Source organism: Metopolophium dirhodum, chromosome 1 (genome assembly GCF_019925205.1).
Source record: "Metopolophium dirhodum isolate CAU chromosome 1, ASM1992520v1, whole genome shotgun sequence".
NCBI classification, from domain to species: domain Eukaryota; kingdom Metazoa; phylum Arthropoda; class Insecta; order Hemiptera; family Aphididae; genus Metopolophium; species Metopolophium dirhodum.
The window spans coordinates 142388316-142396605 of record NC_083560.1 but is presented as its reverse complement, the minus strand read 5'-3'; positions in this window follow the sequence as shown (position 1 = coordinate 142396605).

Here is an 8290-nt window from a genome sequence, read left to right as displayed (position 1 = left end):
GGGCTTCTATGCAAATCATATAGTAACTGTCTTTTTAGGGTGTCTAGCAGGTCAGTCACCTCGGTGGTCCGAGTAGGCAATCCGACTTCGTCGGATAGCGGACAATGTACGACGGCTGAGTAACTTCGTCAGGTATGCAATCCGACTGCGTCGAATCGCGGACAACGTTCAATACTGTCACCGAAAACGGAAAAATTAATTACGTGAAAAAAAATTCAAAACATTTCGGGCTTCTATGCAAATCATATAGCAATCGTCTTTTAAGGGTGTCTAGCAGATCAGTCACCTTAGAGGTCCGAGTAGGCAATCCGACTTCGTCGGATAGCGGACAATGTGCGACGGCTGGGTAACTTTGTCAGGTATGCAATCCGACTGCGTCAAATCGCGGACAACGTTCATTACTGTCACCGAAAACGGAAAAATTAATTACGTGAAAAAAAATTCAAAACATTTCGGGCTTCTATGCAAATCATATAGCAATCGTCTTTTAAGGGTGTCTAGCAGGTCAGTCACCTCAGTGGTCCGAGTAGGCAATCCGACTTCGTCGGATAGCGGACAATGTGCGATGGCTGGGTAACTTCGTCAGGTATGCAATCCGACTGCGTCGAATCGCGGACAGCGTTCATTACTGTCACCGAGAACGGAAAAATTAATTATTTGAAAAAAAATTCAAAACATTTCGGGCTTCTATGCAAATCATATAGCAATCGTCTTTTAAGGGTGTCTAGCAGGTCAGTCACCTCAGTGGTCCGAGTAGGCAATCCGACTTCGTCGGATAGCAGACGATATGCGGCGGCTGGTCGTCAGGTATGCAATCCGACTGCGTCGAATCGCGGACAGCGTTCATTACTGTCACCGAGAACGGAAAAATTAATTACTTGAAAAAAAATTCAAAACATTTCGGGCTTCTATGCAAATCATATAGCAATCGTCTTTTAAGGGTGTCTAGCAGGTCAGTCACCTCAGTGGTCCGAGTAGGCAATCCGACTTCGTCGGATAGCAGACAATATGCGTCGGCCGGTCGTCAGGTATGCAATCCGACTGCGTCGAATCGCGGACAGCGTTCATTACTGTCGCCGAAAACGCGAAATTAGGTAATAAGTTTCGTGAAAAAAATTGTAAAACATTTCGGGCGTCCATGCAAGTCATATAGCCGTCGTATATCTTTGAGGGTCTAGGTGGTCAGTCACCTCAAATGACGTTCACCGTAATAATAAGGGTAGGGTGTCTAACAGGTCAGTCACCTCAGGGGTCCAAGTAGGCAATCCGAATTCGTCGGAAAGCAGACAATATGCGACGGCCGGGTCACGTCGTCAGGTATGCAATCCGACTGCGTCCAATTGCGGACAGCGTTCATTACTGTCGCCGAAAACGTGAAATTAAGTAATAAATTACGTGAAAAAAAATTATGCAAAATTCAAAACATTTCGGGCTTCTATGCAAATCATATAGCAATCGTCTTTTAAGGGTGTCTAGCAGGTCAGTCACCTCAGTGGTGTGGGTAGGCAATCCGACTTCGTCAGATAGCAGACAATATGCGTCAGCCGGGTCACGTCATCAGGTATGCAATCCGACTGCGTCGAATAGCGGACAGCGTTCATAACTGTCGCCAAAAATGCAAAATTAAGTAATAAATTACGTGAAAAAAAATTATGCAAAATTCAAAACATTTCGGGCTTCTATGCAAATCATATAGTAACTGTCTTTTTAGGGTGTCTAGCAGGTCAGTCACCTCGGTGGTCCGAGTAGGCAATCCGACTTCGTCGGATAGCGGACAATGTACGACGGCTGAGTAACTTCGTCAGGTATGCAATCCGACTGCGTCGAATCGCGGACAACGTTCATTACTGTCACCGAAAACGGAAAAATTAATTACGTGAAAAAAAATTCAAAACATTTCGGGCTTCTATGCAAATCATATAGCAATCGTCTTTTAAGGGTGTCTAGCAGATCAGTCACCTTAGAGGTCCGAGTAGGCAATCCGACTTCGTCGGATAGCGGACAATGTGCGACGGCTGGGTAACTTTGTCAGGTATGCAATCCGACTGCGTCAAATCGCGGACAACGTTCATTACTGTCACCGAAAACGGAAAAATTAATTACGTGAAAAAAAATTCAAAACATTTCGGGCTTCTATGCAAATCATATAGCAATCGTCTTTTAAGGGTGTCTAGCAGGTCAGTCACCTCAGTGGTCCGAGTAGGCAATCCGACTTCGTCGGATAAAGGACAATGTGCGACGGCTGGGTAACTTCGTCAGGTATGCAATCCGACTGCGTCGAATCGCGGACAGCGTTCATTACTGTCACCGAGAACGGAAAAATTAATTACTTGAAAAAAAATTCAAAACATTTCGGGCTTCTATGCAAATCATATAGCAATCGTCTTTTAAGGGTGTCTAGCAGGTCAGTCACCTCAGTGGTCCGAGTAGGCAATCCGACTTCGTCGGATAGCAGACGATATGCGTCAGCTGGTCGTCAGGTATGCAATCCGACTGCGTCGAATCGCGGACAGCGTTCATTACTGTCGCCGAAAACGCGAAATTAGGTAATAAGTTTCGTGAAAAAAATTGTAAAACATTTCGGGCGTCCATGCAAGTCATATAGCCGTCGTATATCTTTGAGTGTCTAGGTGGTCAGTCACCTCAAATGACGTTCACCGTAATAATAAGGGTAGGGTGTCTAGCAGGTCAGTCACCTCAGGGGTCCGAGTAGGCAATCCGAATTCGACGGATAGCAGACAATATGCGACGGCCGGGTCACGTCGTCAGGTATGCAATCCGACTGCGTCGAATCGCGGACAGCGTCCATTACTGTCGCCGAAAACGCGAAATTAGGTAATAAGTTTCGTGAAAAAAATTCAAAACATTTCGGGCTTCTATGCAAATCATATAGCAATCGTCTTTTAAGGGTGTCTAGCAGGTCAGTCACCTCAGTGGTGTGGGTAGGCAATCCGACTTCGTCAGATAGCAGACAATATGCGTCGGCCGGGTCACGTCATCAGGTATGCAATCCGACTGCGTCGAATAGCGGACAGCGTTCATAACTGTCGCCAAAAATGCAAAATTAAGTAATAAATTACGTGAAAAAAAATTATGCAAAATTCAAAACATTTCGGGCTTCTATGCAAATCATATAGCAATCGTCTTTTAAGGGTGTCTAGCAGGTCAGTCACCTCGGTGGTCCGAGTAGGCAATCCGACTGCGTCGAATCGCTGACAACGTTCATAACTGTTCATAACTCCCCGGGTCATCCGCACCGACGCCTTACCTACCTACCTACCTACAGAGTTGGAAACTGGCGTCGAATCTATGACTCTTAAGCCGTTTCGCCGTCCCGGCGAATCGCGAACGCGGTCCCGGCGTCCGTGGAGGGCTTTTGAGCCGGCGATCCCACCGCATCGGGCAGCGGACGACCGGCTCCGCCACCCTCGGACGTCGAAAACGCGAAAAAATCGGACCCTCCGACGCACGTATTCATGCCTGTATATAGTAATACCTACTCGACGGCGGCGATATCAGCACTCCACTCTCGGCGTCGTCCCGCGGCCCCGGGACTCGTCCCGGACGAAGTCCGGCCGCCCGCGGCCTAGAAATTCAGCGGGGAACGCGAATATCACGTCGGCGGGGAGGTGAGACTTTCGAGAGAGCGGTGAGATGCGACTTTAGTCGAAAAACTCGGAAAACTCGGTAAGACGGCGACGACGCCGCGCTTTTCGCTATCGTTCTCTACGCCGCGGCGCTCTAAGATATTCAAGTACGGCCGCGCGCGGCCTATAAATGTAACGGGGAACGCGAATAAGTCGCGAACGGGAGGTGAGACGTTTCCAAAACAGTTAAAACTCGACTTTTCGAAAAAATTATCGAAAAACGCAGGCGACGGCGGCACTCCTATCGCACGTCGTCTCGGCCGCGGCGGGACGGGCCGAGACAAAGTATGGCCGCGCGCGGCCTCACAATTTAACGGGGAACGCGAATAAAGTCCGAACGGGGCCGTCCGAGGTGCGCGAAGGCGTTAAAACACTAATTTTGAAGAAATTTTGAAAAAATTCATCAAAAGTGATAAGGCGGAAGTGATAGCGAAAGGAAAATAACGAAAAAAAAAAACGTGAAAAAAAAATTCCGGATTAACACGGCCGCCGCAAATTATCTCCAATCCCGGCGGCCGGCATCGAAACCACGACCCCCGGATCATCCGCACATACGCCTAAACCTACCTACCTACCTACCGAGTTGAAAACTGGTGTCGAATCTATGCCTCTTAAGCCGTTTCGCCGTCCCGGCGAATCGCGAACGCTTTCCCGGCGTCCGCAGAGGGCTTTTGAGCCAGCGATCCCACGGCTTCGGGCAGCGGACGACCGGCTTTGCTACCCCCGGACGTAAAAAACGCGATATTCGCGAAAAAAAATCAAACCTTCCGACGCACGTATTTATGCCTGTATATAATAATACCCACTCGACGGCGCCGCTCTCCGCACTCGGCTCTCGGCGTCATCCCGCGGCCTCGGGACCCGTCCCGGAGGAAGTACGGCCGCAGGCGGCCTATAAATTTAGCTGGGAACGCGAATATCGCGTCGACGGGAAGGTGAGACTTTTGAGAGAGCGGCGAGACGCGACTTTAGTCGAAAAAGTCGGAAAAATCGGTAAGACGCCGCGGCGCTCTAAAATATTCAAGTACGGCCGCGCGCGGCCTATTAATGTAACGGGGAACGCGAATAAGTCGCGAACGGGAGGTGAGACGTTTCCAAAACGGTTAAAACTCGACTATTCGAAAAAATTATCGAAAAACGTGGGCGACGGCGGCACTCCTATCGCACGTCGTCTCGGCCGCGGCGGGACGGGCCGAGACAAAGTATGGCCGCGCGCGGCCTCACAATTTAACGGGGAACGCGAATAAAGTCCGAACGGGGCCGTCCGAGGTGCGCGAAGGCGTTAAAACACTAATTTTGAAGAAATTTTGAAAAAATTCATCAAAAGTGATAAGGCGGAAGTGATAGCGAAAGGAAAATAACGAAAAAAAAAAACGTGAAAAAAAAATTCCGGATTAACACGGCCGCCGCAAATTATCTCCAATCCCGGCGGCCGGCATCGAAACCACGACCCCCGGATTATCCGCACATACGCCTAAACCTACCTACCTACCTACCGAGTTGAAAACTGGTGTCGAATCTATGCCTCTTAAGCCGTTTCGCCGTCCCGGCGAATCGCGAACGCTTTCCCGGCGTCCGCAGAGGGCTTTTGAGCCAGCGATCCCACGGCTTCGGGCAGCGGACGACCGGCTTTGCTACCCCCGGACGTAAAAAACGCGATATTCGCGAAAAAAATCAAACCTTCCGACGCACGTATTTATGCCTGTATATAGTAATACCCACTCGACGGCGCCGCTCTCCGCACTCGGCTCTCGGCGTCATCCCGCGGCCTCGGGACCCGTCCCGGAGGAAGTACGGCCGCAGGCGGCCTATAAATTTAGCTGGGAACGCGAATATCGCGTCGACGGGAAGGTGAGACTTTTGAGAGAGCGGCGAGACGCGACTTTAGTCGAAAAAGTCGGAAAAATCGGTAAGACGCCGCGGCGCTCTAAAATATTCAAGTACGGCCGCGCGCGGCCTATAAATGTAACGGGGAACGCGAATAAGTCGCGAACGGGAGGTGAGACGTTTCCAAAACGGTTAAAACTCGACTATTCGAAAAAATTATCGAAAAACGTGGGCGACGGCGGCACTCCTATCGCACGTCGTCTCGGCCTCGGCGGGACGGGACGGAACAAAGTACGGCCGCGCGCGGCCTCACAATTTAACGGGGAACGCGAATAAGGTCCGAACGGGGCAGTCCGAGGTGCGCGAAGGCGTTAAAACACGAATTTTGAAGAAATTTTGAAAATTCGTCAAAAGTGATAAGGCGAAAGTGATGGCGAAAGGAAAATGACAAAAAAAAAACGCGAAAAAAAAAATTCCGAAATATCGCGGCCGCCACAAATTAACGAAATTCCCGGCGGCCGGCATCGAAACCACGACCCCCGGGTCATCCGCACCGACGCCTTACCTACCTACCTACCTACTGAGTTGAAAACCGGTGTCGAATCTATGACTCTTAAGCGGTTTCGCCGTCCCGGCGAATCACGAACGCTCTCCCGGCGTTTGCAGAGGGCTTTTGAGCCGGCGACCCACGGCTTCAGGCAGCGGACGACCGGCTCCGCCACTCCCGGACGTCAAAAACGCGATATTCGTGAAAAAAATCGAACCTTCCGACGCACGTATTTATGCCTGTATATAGTAATACCCACTCGACGGCGGCGTTCTCCGCACTCGGCTCTCGGCGTCGTCCCGCGGACCCGGGACTTGTACCGGACGAAGTACGGCCGCGCGCGGCCTATAAATTTAGCGGGGAACGTGAATAAGTCTTCGACGGGGAGGTCCGACGTCTTCAAAAGGGGTGAAACTCGAATTTAAAAAAAAAAACGTCAAATTTTCGTCAAATCCGTATATCACGATAAGGCGAAAGTGATGGCGAAAGGAAAATGACAAAAAAAAAAACGCGAAAAAAAAAAATTCCGAAATATCACGGCCGCCGCAAATTTACGAAATTCCCGGCGGCCGGCATCGAAACCACGACCCCCGGGTCAACCGCACCGACGCCTTACCTACCTACCTACCTACCGAGTTGAAAACTGGTGTCGAATCTATGCTTCTTAAGCCGTTTCGCCGTCCCGGCGAATCGCGAACGCTTTCCCGGCGTCCGCAGAGGGCTTTTGAGCCAGCGATCCCACGGCTTCGGGCAGCGGACGACCGGCTTTGCTACCCCCGGACGTAAAAAACGCGATATTCGCGAAAAAAATCAAACCTTCCGACGCACGTATTTATGCCTGTATATAGTAATACCCACTCGACGGCGCCGCTCTCCGCACTCGGCTCTCGGCGTCATCCCGCGGCCTCGGGACCCGTCCCGGAGGAAGTACGGCCGCAGAATCTATGACTCTTAAGCGGTTTCGCCGTCCCGGCGAATCGCGAACGCGGTCCCGGCGTCCGCGGAGGGCTTTTGAGCCGGCGATCCCACCGCTTCGGGCGGCGGACGACAGGCTCCGCCACCCCCGGACGTCGAAAACGCGATATTCGCGAAAAAAAATCGGACCCTCCGACGCACGTATTTATGCCCGTATATAGTAATACCTACTCGACGGCGGCGATATCGGCGCTCCGCTCTCGGCGTCGTCCCGCGGCCCCGGGACTCGTCTCGGACGAAGTACGGCCGCGCGCGGCCTATAAATTTAGCTGGGAACGCGAATATCGCGTCGACGGGGAGGTGAGACTTTTGAGAGAGCGGCGAGACGCGACTCTAGTCGAAAAAGTCGGAAAAATCGGTAAGACGGCGACGACGCCGCGCTTTCCGCTATCGTTCTCTACGCCGCGGCGCACTAAAATATTCGAGTACGGCCGCGCGCGACCTATAAACGTAACGGGGAACGCGAATGAGTCGCGAACGGGGAGGGCGGACGCCTCGAAGAGGGCTAAAACTCGAATTCTCGAAAAAAAAAGGCAAAAAACGCCCGCGACGGCGGCGCTCGGTTTTCACGTAACGGCCCACGCGGCGGGCCCGCCGGGAAAAAATTACGGCCGCGCGCGGTACGTAAATTTACCGGGGAACGCGAATAAGGTCCGAGCGGGGCCGCCCGGGGACCCCAGGGGGGGGTAAAACTCGAAATGTGAAGAAATTTTGAAAATATCGAAAGAAATCGCGAAAAGTGATAAGAAGGAGTGATAACGCGGCGACGGCTCCGCCGCCGCCGGGAGACCGCCCGTCGAATTTTTTCATTGGTAGTCTCTTACGCTGGTACGGAAAATCGGCACAGGCGGCGCCACACGGGTCTTCGTTTTATACTATAAGACTAGCTCTCCGAGCGTCGCTGGGGGAGACCCCCAGACCCCCCGTGGTTGGTGAGGAGTGTTGTCGATGTCGGATGCCGCAGTGGTCTTGTGGTCTGGTCGTCAACCGATGTCGGTTATGAGTGTTATGATAAGAACGGTGGATATTGATAAGAAAAGTGGATAAGTGATAAGGATTTTGGATTGCTGATAAGGATGTTGGATTAATGAAAAGAATGGTGGATTTGTGAGAAGGATAGTGGATTAGTTAACCGGAGAGCTGTAAGTTTTTTACTGCCTTCAAAAACGCAAAATCAAGTAATAGAATTCAAATATTTCGGATAATCATATAGCCACCTCGATTTATTTGGGGTCTAGCGAGTCAGTCACCTACCTCGACGTTGGACTTATATGTCTCGGCAACAGGTATGCAA